The sequence below is a fragment of the Panthera onca genome, chromosome A1, assembly GCF_046562875.1.
Source record: "Panthera onca isolate mPanOnc1 chromosome A1, mPanOnc1 haplotype 2, whole genome shotgun sequence".
Taxonomy (NCBI): domain Eukaryota; kingdom Metazoa; phylum Chordata; class Mammalia; order Carnivora; family Felidae; genus Panthera; species Panthera onca.
The window spans coordinates 86,684,144-86,701,733 of record NC_138339.1 but is presented as its reverse complement, the minus strand read 5'-3'; the positions used below and the strand labels follow the sequence as shown (position 1 = coordinate 86,701,733).

The 17,590-nt window shown below is 36.8% G+C and overlaps 1 long non-coding RNA gene across 1 annotated transcript in view; it reads right to left on the bottom strand.

The window, feature by feature from the left end:
- Positions 1-12,461, bottom strand: part of LOC132681185 (uncharacterized) — a 183,222-nt gene extending 170,761 nt beyond the window's left edge. The window contains exon 1 of the long non-coding RNA XR_013554026.1: positions 12,302-12,461. This is a non-coding gene — a long non-coding RNA (uncharacterized LOC132681185). The remainder of the gene's footprint in view (positions 1-12,301) is intronic.
- Between the last annotated feature and the right edge of the window lie 5,129 nt (positions 12,462-17,590).

Here is a 17,590-nt window from a genome sequence, read left to right as displayed (position 1 = left end):
CAAAAAAATGAAGTGCAAGAAGTACCTGGGTGGCTCAGTATGTTAAGCTTCCTTAACCTCTTGATTTCGGCTCAGGTTATATTCTCACAGTTGGTGAGATCAAGTCTGCATTGGGCTCTGCCCTGAAAGCATGGAGCCTTATTGGAGTTCTCTCTCCCTCTCTCCCTCTGCCCTTCCCCTGCTTGCTCTCTCTTAATAAATAAATAAGTAAATAAAAATTAAGTGCAAATTTTAAGGAAAAGCAGATAAACTGAATATACAAATCACTCAAAGAGGATACAGAGCAATTGACTGTTTCTGATCAAATAGGATGAAAGAGTTCCTAGGGAGTAGAAATTTTTTAAACAAGTGAAAAAATCTGGTAGGCATTTAACAAAAGAAAGTAATCTTGATTATTTCAAACAAGCAATAATATGGAGGTTTCAGAGAGCCAAGAGACACAGAGACCAATGAAATAGTTTGGGACCCACTCTATTCTCAATTCAAATAATAACATCAGATGCTTTCACATTGGTTTTAGTTCTGTAATTATCTGGATATTTTTCCTGCAAATTTTTAGCTGATATCACTGCCCTACCTCTTGAAAATAGGGAAGAAAGTGCAAACAAAGAGTTTTTGCCTGAAAGTAGGTGACAGCTTCAAAAGGGAAATATGGTCCTTTATAACTCTCATGGAACAAAAATGTTTAGAAGTGATAGCAGCCCACCATAACTCTATTTCCTCATGTGAAATTGCCCGATAGGCAGGACCCTTTCCATTCTTTAGTAAGAATATGAAAGTAAAGCTGGCATGATTTTTAGATGGAGATTTCTTACAGAAACTCTCTATGCATTATATGTATGTTACACTTGTTACAAAATGTCTAAATTGTCTTCTGAAAAAAATCTTACTTGTTTCACATAAATCATCAAGAAAAAGTAAATCATTAATTGTGTGGTGAATACATGGGGAAATTTTTACCAAGGCTCTCCAGGATCAAAGACATGTTGAGAAGAAGCAAAACGGAACAGCTTTTTGGAGCAGCCCAAAAGAAAACAAAATAAGAAACTTCCCAGAAGTTTTCAGGCTTTAGGCAAAAACACAACATGAGAGTTAAACAAGAAACTTTAGTCTCTATGAAATAAAATGGATATAGTCTATTGGGAAGAATAATCTTGACTTAGAGAAAAGTCTCAATTAAAAAATAATTTCTCCAGAGTGTAGTATTCATAATTTCAAGCATAAAATAGAAACTATAATGAAAAAATGTATTAGTAAAATTACATTAGATTTTGAAAATTTACAATTCATTATAGAGTGCTGAAAATACAAGAATTTATTGCACAAAATAGAAGGTAAAGGTGTGTTGCAAAAATTCCTATTTCATGAATCACTTAGTTTTGAAAAGAATTGGATTTCTTCATGTTTGTAAGTAAAACCTAGAATTTCAAAGTAAAACAACAACAAAAATACCGCATTCAAAAATGCAGGCTTTCATAACAGAGTTTTAGTTCTAACTTTATCATTTACCATGTTCCTTCCATATTTTCTTTATATAAATACATGCTGTGGAAATTTGTTGTGATATATATAAAGAACCTAAAATTTCCTGTTAAGTATGGTGGATTAAACACACCTATTCTCTGGCCCTTCCCCAAAACTCTAAAGTTTAAAACACACATACACACACACACAAGAAAAGAAAAAAAAACACTTTTAAGCATAAATCCATAAGGACAATAAAAATGAGTGAGAAGAATGTAGGAGACAAGAGATGACATGATAATTTTAGAAAGTAAAAAGCAAATAGGAAAAAGGGAAGTGTCTCAACCTATCAGAGAAAGCTGAAAACTAAGTCTACGATCTAATCGTGCCACAGCACTTGGAAAGCCTCGACAACTGGCAGCACCAAGTATTTCTGAAGGTAGGTATACAGGGGGACTTCAAACAAAATTATAGACAAATCTTTCTCATCCATTGAAGAGGATAAACTAGGGCAAGTTCTGAATCCAAGGATAGGTTACAGCTGAAGGCATGGGAAAGGTATCAAGTAGCAACAAGAGCTTTGAGGGGAAGTTTACTTTAGGAACAACATTCTCCCTCAACTCCATCCTCTACTTGGCTCTCAGAACACCAGCAATCATACTTATCCCATACCCCAAGACATAAGATTAAAGATTCTTCTCTGAATTAGCCCAAGGGAAAAGATATAGAAATAGAAGAGAGAAAGCAGTTAAACATTTAGGGATCCATCTAACAGATCCAATATCAAAATACCAGGAATTACTGAAAGAAAAAAATAAAACCTAAAATTGAAGGCAATAAATTATTACAGAACTAAAACAAAAAAACATTCAAATCATGAAAGTCAGGATTTCCAAATTAAAATCTGGGTAAACACAGTTCTTTTAAAGCACTAAAGACAACTAAGGCAGGCAGGATTTGAAGAGCCAAGATCACAGAGAAAGGAAAATGCATTGAAGTAAGCCTTACATTCATTGATGGTCCTCAGAGCATTTGTTAATTTGTATTGTGTGGTTTTGAAGCTGAAAAAAAGGGTTGGCCTGGAGTTTGTTGTCAGTGTCAATGGTTTGGGGAGACACAAATTCAAGTTCAGGGATACCCAGGATTCCAAAACTTGAGGAACCAATATCCTAAAGAAAAGAGGACCACAGGGAGAAGTAAACCTGACATTCCTTGGAATTTTTCTCTTTAACGTAGTTTCAGATTCTTAAACTTTTCAGGATTAGAAGCAAAGAAAACAAGCAGAAACCTGCAGTTAGAAGCTAAAAATGAAGCAGAATATTTAACTGACCACAGCGTCAAGAAGACAAAACTTAAAGTTCAAGGCCCACCAAGGATAAGAGATCTTGATAAATAGTTCCAGACTTTTAGCCAAGATCCCCAAAAGGAAAATACTCTAGAAGCAAGAACAGACTGGAAATAGACTATCTGCAAATGTACCAAGGTGATCCATCCCTCCTTTAACTGCTTGCTAAAGAAGAGAAAATTGTCTCTGGAAAAAGATAAAAATCATCCAGAGCCTCTATAAGTTTTAATTTACAATGTCCAGCATTAAGTCAAAAATCACCAGGCATGCAAGAAAGACAAAAATGACTCAAAACAAAGAGCAAATAAATAAATAAATAAATAAAACAGAAACAGACCCACAGGTAGTCTAGGTATCAGAGGTATCAATATGGACTTCAAAATAGCTACACTAACATTCAAGAAAATAAATCGCAAGATGAATAATTTTGTCAGAACAGTCTATATTAAAAACAATCCACTGAAAATTTAGAACGAAAAAATTTAAAAAAACTCAAAATAAGAAATCTATAGATGGGTATAATAACACATTAGACAAGCAAAAGAAAGGATTAATGAATTAGAAAATAGTTCATTTGAAAAAAAAAAAAAATCCAAACTGAAACATAAAGAGAATAAAAGAGTAGAAAATTCAGAAAAGGCATTAGAGTCAAATGGGTCACAGTAAAAAGTTGTAACAGACATGTAAGTGGAATATTCAGGATGACAGCTATGGGGCAAGTCTATAGAGCAACCAGTGCAGATGAAGGCTGGAGAACAGATCTCTAGAAGAGCTATTTCTAACACAGAGTGAATACAGTGGTCATTCAAAGTATTAAAATTTCAGTTCTGTCAGAGAATTGGCGATGAATCAGTGATATTTACGTAGAAAATTTTTTTAAAAAGAGACTTTTTATTTCAAAGAAAACATAAGCTATATCAGAAAGGCAATGAAATACAGTATAACATATGGTTTGCTATGCATAATATATGATCATAACAATGTAAACAAATATTGACTTAAATAAAACATATAGGATAAAATCTTGGATTATGAGTAACTTATTCTGTGAGTATTCCACAAAACCAGCAAACATTTCTAATAAATTTTAACTTGACACGTGAGTGATGTCTTGCAAGACAAGTAGTACATGATGCTGAATGTCACATGATCACAACTGAGCCAGTGGTTCTTGAAATTCGCTTTGATATACAAGTACTTTGAATTACAAGCGTGTTTCCCAAACAAATTATGCTTACAAACCAAGGTTTTAGTGTGTAATTTTACTGAAAGGATGAGAATGGAGAAATATTTCTGGGTTGAAGTGATAGGATATGAGAAAGCTAAACCATAATCTTCTAGAGCAAAAAGTCAATGAATAATATTTAAAACTGACAAATCAGGGGTGCCTGGGTGTCTCAGCTGGTTAAGCTGTTGATTTCAGCATAGATCATGATCTTACAACTTGTGAGTTCCAGCCCCACATCGGGCTCTGCAATGACAGTGCACAGCCTGCTTGGGATTCTCTCTCTCTCCCTCTCCCTCTGCTCCTCCCCCCTTGCACGTGCGCGCTCTCTCTCTCTCTCTCTCTCTCTCTCTCAAAATAAATAAAATAAACCTTAAAAAAACCTGACAAATCAAAAAATAATGGTAAAAGCTGTTATTTTGATATATGGAAGCAAATATTTTTTTAAAAAACAGCTAAAAGTAATTTAAAGCAGTTGCATCTGGAGAGAAGGAATTTGTAGAGAAGAGGAATAAAACAGGAGCCAGCTATTTTTTATGAGTCTTAAAGTATTGTTTGATTTCTTAAGCATATGCAAGTATGACTTTAAAAAAAATACATTAAGATAAAAAGGATAAAGAAAATAAAATGACTGGTGTATGGTAGGTATTCCATAAATGTTTATTATATAAATTGTAAGACATCAGGGAGTGTGGTAAAAGGTAAGTCATTGACAATTTGTTGAGCTCAGGATCCTTCCAGAGGAGTGAAGCATTGCCTGAAATTCTGCCCTGAGTGCATCTTCTGCCTGAGAGTGTCTTCTCCCTTCCCCACCACCCCCCCCCCCCATTTGCTGGAGTCTCTTGATAACTATTCAGCAGGACTGTCCCGCCTCAGAGAAGAGAAAGCAGCTGCCTACACAAAGCTAGCTGATAACACTGAATTGTCACATGCCTATAAACGAATAATATGAACTTCCTGAGGCCTCGATTTTTCAGTTCTTCCAAGCTCATAGAGTCTGGCTACTAACCGAATAGTAAGGTCAATTGGCTTTCTTCCTTGGATTATTAAATCTTAGAGAAACTTCAAGCCCTGATTTGATCCAGATTGTGGTGGCAGGCAAGAAATCGTCTATGTTAAAAAGCTGGAATAGTTTATCCCTCCCCCTACCCCCACCAAACAACAACAGCAACAACAACAGTATAAAACTCACGTTCCACCTCCAATCAAGTCTGCTTAGGTGGCCATGTATCTGAGAAATGACATTTATAGTGAGGCTATTTACAGCTTCAAACAGCACAAACAAACCTGATAAGTACCTGGAGAAACAAAGGTAGTACAGAGCAGAGGCTCAGGGCTTTTTATTAGGATGGATGGATAGATGTATCGATGTAAGGACAAGTATTGACTCGGGAGACAAATATGCCACACAGCAACTTAATCTTAGACACTCAGGGACCAAAAATATGAGAGTGAGGCAATACCTTCTATACTCCTTCCTCCACAATTTTGGGTTCAAACACGGTTATCTTATGCAGTCAAAGATCTCAGAGTTGGAAGGGATATTAGGAGATTGTTTTGTTCTCTTTAACAGATGAAGAAACAAAAGCTTTAAGAAGTCACGGTAGGGGAAAATTCTGGGAAGACAGTGGTGGCAGTTGGGGTAGTTTTAAATCACCTCAAATTGTCATGAAAACAGAAAACAGCATGACAGCAAAACCAAAAACCTGCAGACCAACATGTAAAACAAAATAGGTGATAAGATATTGTGTTTTTTTTTAAGTTTATTTATTTATTTTGAGAGAGAGCACAAGCAGGGGAGGGGCAGAGAAAGAGAAGAGAGAATCCCAAGCAGGCTCAACACTGTCAGTGCAGAACCTGAGGTGGGGCCTAAGCCCACAAACCATGAGATCAGGACCTAAGCCAAAATGAAGAGTCGGACGTTTAACCAACTGAGCCACCCAGGCACTCCAGTGATAAGGTGTTTAGTTTATTGAACCCCCAAAACAAATAGCAACAAAACATCAACAGCGATACAATCAATGTGGAGTCAGCATTTCTGTGTAAGGAGTTAGAGGGGTGTCTTCACAGACCCAAGGACAACAAAACCCCCAAATCAGTAGAAAGTGTTGCAAACCAAGATCAAGGCTTCTTCCTAATAAAAATAAAATTGTTATTTTGGAGGTATATGTTGATTTCATTGATATCACAAAAGATTCATACACTCTAGTCTGTGGAGCATCACAGAAAATCTGAATATTGGTAAGTCATCAGGTTATACCAGTCCATCAATTGGCAATTTTTAAACATTGCTAAGAAAATAAATAGCAGTTTGAAAGACTATTCGTGTGTGTGTGTGTGTGTGTGTGTGTAAACTTACATATATCAATGTATCGATTTTTTTTTTAATTTTTTTTTCAACGTTTTTTATTTATTTTTGGGACAGAGAGAGACAGAGCATGAACGGGGGAGGGGCAGAGAGAGAGGGAGACACAGAATCGGAAACAGGCTCCAGGCTCCGAGCCATCAGCCCAGAGTCTGACGCAGGGCTCGAACTCACAGACCGCGAGATCATGACCTGGCTGAAGTCGGACGCTTAACCGACGGCGCCACCCAGGCGCCCCTGTATCGATATTTTTAAATAATCTTTCCTTCAAACTATTAGCTTTGTACTCTTTGCACTAAATCAAATGATTCTAGAAAAATCACTATATTTTAATTTTAAAATTGTTTGGAACTATGAAATTGACCTTTAAAAATACTAATGTTTCAGCCAAGCGCTCAGGTATCCTTTTAGCATTAGGAATACTTGCTCTCATCTTGCTGATATCAAAACTGCTATTTTCCTCTCAAAATGCATGAGAAGATGTCCAGTGTACATTGATATGGTGCCCTGAGGATGTCTCTATTTATAATATGGGGTATCTCATGAACAATTCTGGTTCTAGGCAATAGTGCTCCAAGGCAGAACAGAGTGGTCTGTCCCAAGTGACTTTCTTATGTGGCCCCCTATGATGCAAATTGGGCTGCCCTCGAGGCACCCTATAAATTTATTATAAAAAATCTAAAATGAAAACCCACAAACTAACAAAAAAAAGTTTGTCTTACTAAAATGAAAACTATTCCCCTGAACTCAATGTAACTTTAAAATAGAGCAGAGCAACAGTTACCATAAGAACCAATGGAAGAGGCCTCTAGCACTATTTTATTAGGAAATTCCATTTTATTAGGAAGAAGCACTGGTTTCTTGTATATAACTCTGAAAGAAGTAAAAAAAAAAAAAATTCGAATCTGAAGTTGCTGAAGTGATTACGGCGCCCTATGTGCTTTGCAATCATTATATCGCTTTGTGGTTAGACATGAGCATCAACATTGTTACAGTTTATTGTGTCCAGAATTTGTTTTAACAGCCTTCTTATCACTTACTTTGACATCTCCAGAAATGTATGTTGGCAAGAATGGTTGGACAAATAGTTAAATAAAAATCTGAAACTGTCTTTTAAACTCTAGTTTTGTGACTTCTGCTTCTGACCATGATAGAGAAACAGGGAATCTTCCACCTTAAGCAAAGAGAAAACAGGACAAAAATATAGGAAAGAATTGTTTTCAGACATTGAACAATAGGCAGCACAGGAGTGTGCAACCTAAGAAAAGGGAAACAATGTGAACTCTACTATCGTTCCACCTTACTCCCTGAAGGCAGTTTCCAGTTCTCGGAGAAGACAAGGAAACCCAGACTGAGCCCTGTGGTCTTGCTGGGTTTAAGAGGCAGAAGTTGGAATTCAGGGCAGCCAAGACAGGTAGAATTTCCATAGCAAAGTGCCAGAGAGGAGGGAGCTCCACAGATAGAAATTTCCAGAGATCAGTGGAGGATTTCCCACAGATCTTTAGCTGAGTACCAATCTGTACGTGCAAGAGAAAGTAGTGCCTTTGACCAAATAAGCAGCAGAAAGCAGGCGGCCAATTTTCCATTCCGACAGGGCCAGAAACTCTGCCTGTCCCAACCAACCAGGGTGAGAAGACTCGTAATACTCGAAACAAGAGGAAGTATCTTCAGGTTATACTGCTTTTGTTGCCAGGCCAAATTAGCCCTAGTTTAAAGGCTGTTCTGGATCTGCCTAATAAAGCTTAAAACTCAGCCTCAGGGCACCTGGGTGGCTCAGTCGGGTGAGCCTCAAGTTCATCTCAGGTCAGGATCTCATAGTTGGATCCCCGCATCTGTGCGACAGCTCAGAGCCTGGAGCCTACTTTGGATTCTGCCTCATTCTCTCTCTGCCCCTCCCCCCATCTCTCTCTCTCTCTCTCTCTCTCTCTCTCTCTCTCTCTCTCAAAAATAAATAATAAAAGCAAAACAAACAAAAAACAAAAAAACTCGGCCTCAAAGGAATCTGGTTCCTAAGACTTAACTGTGTGCCAGGACAAAATACAACACTGTTTATAGAAATGCCAAAACATTTAGCACTCAAAAACAAAAGCACAATATCCAGTATCCAATCAATACTCACCACACAGGAAAAGAAGCATACATGAGAGATAATAGAATTAGCAAACACAAGTGTGATGAGGAGAGAAATGAGGTTTGGTTTTTTTTTTAATGGAACACTTAGAGATGAAAAGTTGAGTACCTGAAATAAAATATATACACTGGGTATGATTAACAGCAAATTAGGAGCTGCATGGGGGAGGGGGAGCGCATTTGAAGACAAGCAAAAGCAACTATCCAAAATGAAGCACGGAGAAAAAAAAAACTGGGGGTGAGGGGGCGGGAAGAAAGGTATCACTGACCTCTGGGATAATATCAAGTTGTCATAATACGTGTGTGATCAAAATCTAGACAAAAGCCAAGAGTACAGAGGAAAGAAAAATCTTTGAAGAAATAATGGCTAAAAATCTCCCAAAGTTGGTAAATTCTACTTAGTTTTAAATTCACAGTATCTCTGAAAATTCTATTCTCCAATGATTGATAAACCTAACACTTGACTTGGGGAGACAAAAAGCCAAAAATTCAAAGCTAGTACTGAGAAATTCAACACAATGTCTTAACTGTGTTATCAAGGGGGAAAAGAGAGAGAGAGAGAGAAAGAAAGAAAATAATTAACAGCCATAAGAAGTGAATTAAGGTTGAAATGTCATGTGGTACTTTAGCCTGAATTCTGAATTTCCTTGTTCTCATCGATCTAAATCAGGCCCTAATGATATTTAAATGAAGCTACTTGTAATTCCCATAATAGGCAAACAGAAGGGAGGTTAAAATAATTCTATTATTTCACAATGATGAAACAGATTGAATATTTCAATTATTCTACTTATTATAGTACACATAGAACAATGCACTGTAATCTGCTTCGATATATATAGGCTCTTTAACCACACCACAGTGGGACTAATACACTCCATTTGGTTGAGCTTCACTCGCTGATTCAGTGTTGGAATAAAGTACTTCACAGATTAGCTTAGTCTGCAGCACTTAAAGGTCAGGATTTATTGTAATGTAAATCACAAAGCAATTTTATCTTGACAGAGATTACATACTGTTACAATATTTCTCGCTGAATCTAGTGATGCGTTTGCTTTTTCTTTGCAACTGCTGTGCAAATTGGACCGTAGCCCAGAAAAGAAAAAGAGATGGCAGGCTGCTTTGGCTTTTTAGAAACAACTTAATTCTCTTCATTTTTCAAAGTTCCACAAGAAAAAAAAAAATCTCTGAAAATACACATAAAATCATACATAAATACTTGTAAACCTTTACAAACCCTAAGCTCAAGTGCACACAGATATCTGTGAATGATCATCTATCAAATATTTCTATGTGTTTCAGGAAAAAGTAGAATATAATTGCTAAGGACTAACCTCTAATCATTCATACTCAGGTGTCTTGATACATTAGCTAAATTGTCTCCATTTTACAAACAGAATAAGAAGCATTCAAGTCTGATGAAAGACATCACAAATAAAAAGAAAACAAAGTATAAACAACTTTGGTGAAGATTAGGAAGTCCACTGCTGTCAGTGGTCTTTGTAACAAATATTGAGTGGCAGAGTGGCAACACCTTCCCAATTTTTCTTTCTTTGGAGACTGCGCTTAAACTAGAAACGGACTGGGACTAGAAATCAGAAATTCCTTTTTGATTACCAGGGAATTAAATGAGCTTTTCACTTAATTTGAGGAGTTTGAGGTGTCTTTATTCCTGAAATTCTCAAGACAAGACAAACTAGTTTCCACCCTAAATTATGTCTCTCAAAAAATAAAAATAAAACGTCCCCACAAAGTTTAAAACAGTGTAGGTATTAGATTTTGCCAAGTTTTATCAATTCTTCATTCATGGTTTACATTAATAATGTGTAAAAATGGTGTGGTAAAGCCCCAGACTCACCAGAAAATGTATATCCATGGCTAGGAGCGCCTGGGTGTCTGACTTCGGCTCAGGTCATGATCTCGCGGTTTCTGAGTTTGAGTCTCGCGTCAGGCTCTGTTCTGTCAGCTCAGAGCCTGGAACCTGCTTCAGATTCTGTGTCGTCTCTCTCTGCTCCTCCCTCTCCCCCACTTGTGTTCTGTCTCTCTCTCAAAAATAAATAAACATAAAAAAATTTAAAAAAGAAAAAGAAAATGTATCCATGGCTAATATTCAACTGCAATTACTCTATTTCTATTCCCCTCACCTGGGCCACAATTGGGTATTTACCTCAGCTCCAACTCTTACAAAGCACCTTTCCTGGAATGAAAGGTGATATATTATAATACTGTTTATCCAAATCCTGAGAAGCTTGTTCTTTCATGCTACTGGCTGTACCCTGTCAAGGAAGGCTTTCCCACCTATCAGTCATTCCGGGTCAACCTTCCTATATCTGTAATCCAATTTTAGTTTGATTCGTTTTCTTTAATCAATTCAAATGTTGGTCTACATGAACTTATTTTTAAAAATTTTTTCCAAAATTATAGATTTGACTTGATAGTTTAGAAAAAAATAATGTTTGCTGTATACTACTTGAAACAGCCTCATGTGTCAGCTGTTGTCTATGTGGCACATTTGGGGAAATACAAGCTATACAAAGTTATGAAAATAGGAGTGAAGTTCAACTTGTATGTGGGCAATAAATGATGTCTTCTTATTCATAAAATACAGGAACCCATCTCCATAATTACATGTGCAATTAGGCACAGGCACTTGCCATCTGAAAGTTCTCCCTATACAGACCAATCACACATCCCGATTTGCTTGGGACAGTCCCAGTTTATACCTCTTGTTGTCCTGAGGCTCCCTCTTTCACTCTCAAAAATGTCCTGGTTTGCATCATACCCAAAAGGCTGGAACTAATCATCCCCAGAAAACCAGAAGGTCAAAGATATTTCTCATTGACCACACTCTTGTCTTCTACAGGCAGCCCTCCAGCTCTTCCATACATGTTATTTTAATCTTCATAACAACCCTGGGAGTTAGTAGTATGTATAAACTACACATGCGGGAACAGGCTCAGGGAGGTTTAACGACTCAGTGTTCATACAGTTATTAAGTGACGCAACTAGGATTCACATCCAGATCTCTGCTCCACGTGAAGGGATCCCTTCTAGGGGATTAGGAGGTGTGGGGGTGAGGGAAGGAAAAGTGTGGGTTTGAGAGGCAGAAATATCCTGAGAAAAGGCCCATTCCCTTTCATACTTGATTTGAAGAGATTAGAGCAAGAAACAGGTCTGTAATATTGCCACTTCCCATTTCAAAAGAATTCGTATTCCCTTAAAGCTATATTATCTGCACTGGTTAGATTGCCAGGATTATAGTGTTTGCTTCGGCAGCACATATACTAAAAAAAGAGAGAGAGAGAGAGAGAGAGGGAGAGAGAGAGACTGCCAGGATTATAATCAACAGGCCTTGTGAATTAAATGGACAGCTGTGTTCTGCCCTGAAAATCCAACCAAACTCTTAATTACAAGTTAAATTTTATAACTCAGTCTTCTTTTTGATGCTGAAAGGAAAAGAAAGGGGAAAAGGAGGCACCCCTGTGGGGAGACAAGAAGGAAAGGGAAGGACGGGTAACGAAACAGCCTGCCTTTTCTGCCCCACCCTCCTTCCCTCCTGCACCACTGCTCGCTGCCAAACACATCTACCCTCCCAGCTCGCGGGCGGGAGGGCGAGGGCCGAAAGCTTTACATTACACCACTGGTTTACACCCTGAGGAACGGCGCGTGAGCTGCAAATACACTTTGAAGCAACTTTCTAAAAGGCACATCTATATTTACCAATGTGTTCCACATGATTAAACTGTGAAATTTGTCTCCAGTTTGGCAATACCTTTGAGAGATGTTGTGAGGTTTAGAAAGAAAATGCCTGCGAAGTGCCTTAAGTTTCATGAAAGGAAAGCACCGTATGCATCCAAAGGTGCTACTCCACGCCTTGGCGCTATATTGGTGCAACAGCAAATAAAGTAGCCTAAGTTATGATGTCACAATGTTGTCATGCAACATCATACACAGTGAGAGCAAGAAAAATCTGTTTGAGAATGCCTCTTTTCCCCTCCTCTTCTGCATGTTAAAGCATATGGTATCCAAAACTAGTTCACAGTGAACTTCATTTCTGCCACTGCTGTAAATGAAGTTTCTTCTCAGGCAGATGTCAGTGCTAAAACTTTGGTGTTCATAAATACCAAATTTACATAAAATCTATACAGCTTTTTTTTTTTTTTCAAAAATCTTTCTTGGTTGGTGTAGGCTGATTGGCTAGGATACATAGGTCACTTATTTCTTTCTGAAATGATTATACATTTCCAAATTCACTAATTTGAAAAACAATAATTATGAGGGGGGCACAATGACATTCCTTGAGGTCTCTGGCTATAAATGTCATGTGCCAGGTTGAAAGAAAGACAAAAAATTAGTAAGTTAACTGAGATATTCTTGGATTGTCAATTTAGGCTTATGGTCCCAAACTACTGGTCACCATTTATTGCAAAAAGCATCATTTGCAGATAGAATAAGAAATGACTCTCATAGGTACTTTATTTCCTGAAAACATCACCAAAATAACCTTTTCATAAAGCAAAGTTGAGTTTATTGCTTGCCACAGTAAGTGAGACCACTACTTTGACAAGAATCTTGGTGGAGTTTCAGAAGAGGTAAAATAAAGATCAGATATGTATAAGATATGGGAAGTTTGGTTTAAGATGGATCTTTTGATGTGAGAAGAGGGGTTTCATTATGATTGGGCAAATCTACGATCTAATAGTTTAAGATTGGTAGACACAAAATGGGGGAGGTTTAAAAAGAAAGGGCTTCAAAACAATTTTGAGGAGTAAACAGTCCTTTAATGTTGCTTTATTTGAGTAGCCTAATATCAGTTTAAAAGGATTTTCAGGAACTTTCTGAAATGAACACTAAAGTTATTAGCAACTTGATCTTCCCAGGCAAATTTCTGAAACAGTAAAATCAGTTTGATGAAGAGAGTGGAATAATAAAGTCACATTAATGAAGCATCTGAATTTTTTTTATTTTTTTCATTTATTTATTATTTAATTTACATCCAAATTAGCATACGGTGCAATAATGATTTCAGGAATAGAGTCCTTAATGCCCCTTACCCATTTATGAAGCATCTGAATTTTAAAGTCATTGTAATGTAAACCATAAGCTGTTACAGGTATACATGGTCTTGGTTTTCAACACCTTAATCACTAGTGTTGTTGAAATTCTACTGGAAAAGCCCAGACACCAAGAGCAGCTCCTTTTCTGAATAAAGGACGCACTTCAAACCACCAAAGCAGGCAAAGGCTTCCTCTCAGATACCATCTTCCTTTACCTTGTTTCATTGCCGATGACATTCTGATGGAACCATTTTTTCTTAAAGAGGTTACTTCTTTCTAGAAGATCACAGTCAATTCTGGTCTTAGGGATTATTCCTTTCTTTTGCATGACCTAGTATAACTCTGTGTATACGATATAGTTTAACACTTTGAGGATAAACCAGAAGTTCTTTGGCAACCCCTCATTGTTCTTGCTGTAATAAAAATCCTGATCATACCTCTATTCTGTTTAAAACTTTCTAGTAAGTCTTTGTCCTCTAGATGATATCTAAGCTTCTCAACATGCCTCTCGAACCATATTTCTCTCTGCTCCTCTCTCATTGCACCACATCTATGAGCACATACTTGAATTCTATATGCCAATTGCATTAAACTACTTGCAATTTCAGAATATACCTGGCTGTCTTCCCTCACTGGAAGGGCTTCTCCGTGTAGAGCTGTGTCTATCTCATAACTGTCCATTTATTTGCTAACATGTTCCTCTCCGTCAGTAAGCAACTTGAGGGCAAGTACTATGTCTTACCATATAGTCTGGGAAATAGAGGCCACTCAAGATATTTTTTCAATAGGTAGTCAGTGAATGGATAGAGCAAATTTTATGATTCTGACCAAAAAAAATTCGTAAAATGACAAGATCTCAAAAAATCATCTGACAGACCCTAAACAATGAAGAGGAATTCTTTTGTATAATTTTATTATTTTTTAATGTTTATTTATTTATTTTTGAAAGAGAGAGAGTGTGTGAGCAAGGGAGGGGCAGAGAGAGAGGGGGAGAGAGTAAATCCCAAGCAGGCTCCACACTGTCAGCACAGAACCCAAAACGGGGCTTGAATTCACAAACTGTGAGATCATGACCTGAGCCGAAGTTAGTCCCTCAAATGACTGAGCCACTCAGGTGCCTTGAGGAATTCTTAAAGTGTTAGTTCCAAATCAACAGTAAATTTTAAGAGAATTAAAAAGAAGGTTTGCACAAACAAGATTTTTTTGGTTTTAATTTGTTTTTTATTTTAATAGGTAATGCAGTTAGTTACATGGTTTAAAAATCAAGAAATATAAAGTGTATTGCACAAGCCAGATTAATAAAAATTTAAAAGCATGAGAATGCATTCTGTTGTGAGACTGTGGAAAGGCATGCACTTTCGTACATTACTGGTACACCCTTTTGGAGAGGAATTTGACAATGTCTAATAAAACTATTTATACATTTACCTTTTGACCTAATTATTCCACTTCTAGGAATTTACCCTGAAGATACACTTACAACAATAGAAAAATATACATGTACAGGGTTATTCATTGCAGCACTGTTTATAATTGTGAAATATTAGAAACAACTTAAATGCCCATAAATAGAATGGTGATGAATAAATCATGCTATATCCACAGAGAATTATGCAGCTATTAAAAAAAGAATAAGAAAAATCTTTATGAACTGATATAGAGTGACATCCATAATACATGGTTAAGAGAAAACAGCAAAATGCAAAAGAGTAGCTATAGTATTTTGCCATGCGTGTAAGAAAAAGTAAAGGGAAATATAAGGAAATATACATATATCTGCCAGCTTTAGCAAAAAGTTACATAGAAAGGATAAACTAGAAACAAATGAAATTGGGAAACTACAGGGGTAGGAACAGAATGGAAGGAATGGAGGAAAAGGAACAGGTAAAATGGATGAGTGGGATTATCTCTAAATTTATCTTCACACACAGTTCTGATTTTTAGAACAATGACATTGTTTCACATACACAAAATACAAATAAATGTTAAAAATTAAGCAAGACTTGGAGAAAGTCATAATGGAAATATAAACAGCAACAAATGAGCCTAATTCTATTAGAAATGAATAACATAACCCTATTTAAGGAGACAAAGAAAAAAAGAACTAATCCAAGTCATTGTGGATAACAACATTTTTAATATATGTATTTTAACTCTAAAGACAAAAGAGGGGCGCCTGGGTGGCTCACTCGGTTAAGCGTCCGACTTTGGCTCAGGTCATGATCTCATGATCTGTGAGTTCGAGCCCCGCGTTGGGCTCTGTGCTGACAGATCAGACCCTGGAGCCTGCTTCGGATTCTGTGTCTCCTTCTCTCTCTGCCCCTCCCCCACTTGTGCCCTGTCTCTGTCTCTCAAAAGTAAATAAATGTAAAAGAAAAATCTTTTAAAGACAAAAGAAACTGATAGAAGTACTATACCCTAATTAATAAATTGTTCTGAAACTGTATCTATTCTACGATTGAGCAAATAAATACACTGTGGTATCTATCTCACTTTTAGAAAAAGGATTTACAAATAATGGAAGGGGGAAGGCTAGAATGGCTTCAGTGGTGATGGACTAGAACTGGAGATGTTGGTATGAATCACAGTTTTTATTATACAGTGAGATGAGGAAAGAGAGAGAATGGGTTTCTCTGTGATGCCTATTAATAGGGTCTAGAAGCAATGACACCTGAGTAGTAATGAACACATCTAGCCTCCAGATCTTGGTTTCTAAAGACATAAATAAAAGGAACCGAGACTCGTTGGAAAAATGGCTGATTCCAGGGCTGGAGCAGAGAAAATTCTGTCTGGGTATGGGACATTTAATGGAACCAGAAAATATGGAAGTGTTCATAGAGATAACACACACACACACACACACACACACACACACACACACACACAAATTGCACAAAACCTAAATTAAATGAAATAAAGAAGGAAAATATATGAAATTTTTAAAAAATCACTGGTGGCAAGGGAAAATATGGAGAAAAATACCTGAAATATTCAAATTAGATGCCTAAAATTAATTAATTTAGCCTTTGATTTTTTAATTTTACTTTGTCTAGGTACACATATCCAGCTTCCCCACTCACTTATTAATGAGTATTTAGAATAAAAATATAAGCTATAATTTATATCACGTGCTCTAATACCATAAGCAGGACAAAGGAAACATTCCATGTACTTGATCATTTTAATCCTCTTCTCTTTGTCTATTATGATCATTACAAAGAAAGGTTAAATACTGCATACTTCAATGCTGTTCTCAAGAATAATTTCCAAAACTAAAAGTAAGGTCCAGTTTTATGTCTTAGGAACTTACAATAGAGATTGATAAATAACTATAGACAGCATTCCTTCGCCCTCCCTGGGTTGCCCTGGAGATCGGCGGGGAGGGGGGATATAATTCTGGTTGTCAACATCAGCTTCAGGTGGATGCTTTTTATTTTATGTAAAAGTTGACTATTCTTCAGAGAATTGCATTAGCACATATTCACGCTAATGGTGGGTATTCTAACAACTAGTCAGTCACTGCCTGAGTCAGCTCTTCTAAAGTTGCTCTGAATGTTATTTTAATCTTCTATTTTTTATTTACCTTTCCATCCATTTATTGTGTCTCTCTACTAGTGAATCCAACACACCTGAATTTATCTTAAAATTCCTTCCTTTGCACTTCCTAAAGCATGTATCATGGTATTTGCTTCAAAGAGATACAGTTTGAGTATGAGACTGTTCGTTACCTTGCAACTTTGAATCGTGCTTTCCGTACAAAGAAGCGGGATCAATATTACATACTATGAATTGAAAGGACAACCAACTAATCCGAAAAACACCTTTACTTATCTTCAAACTGCCTATTAGAAAAAAGTAAACACAAATGGTAATTTGAAAATGATAAATACCTTCAGTCAAGTTAAATTAATCTAAGTATTTTTTTTATATTGAGCAGAATTTCTCTAGGAAGTGTGTGCATCTATTTGTTTCATCCTTACAATTACCCTATAATGTAGGAATTA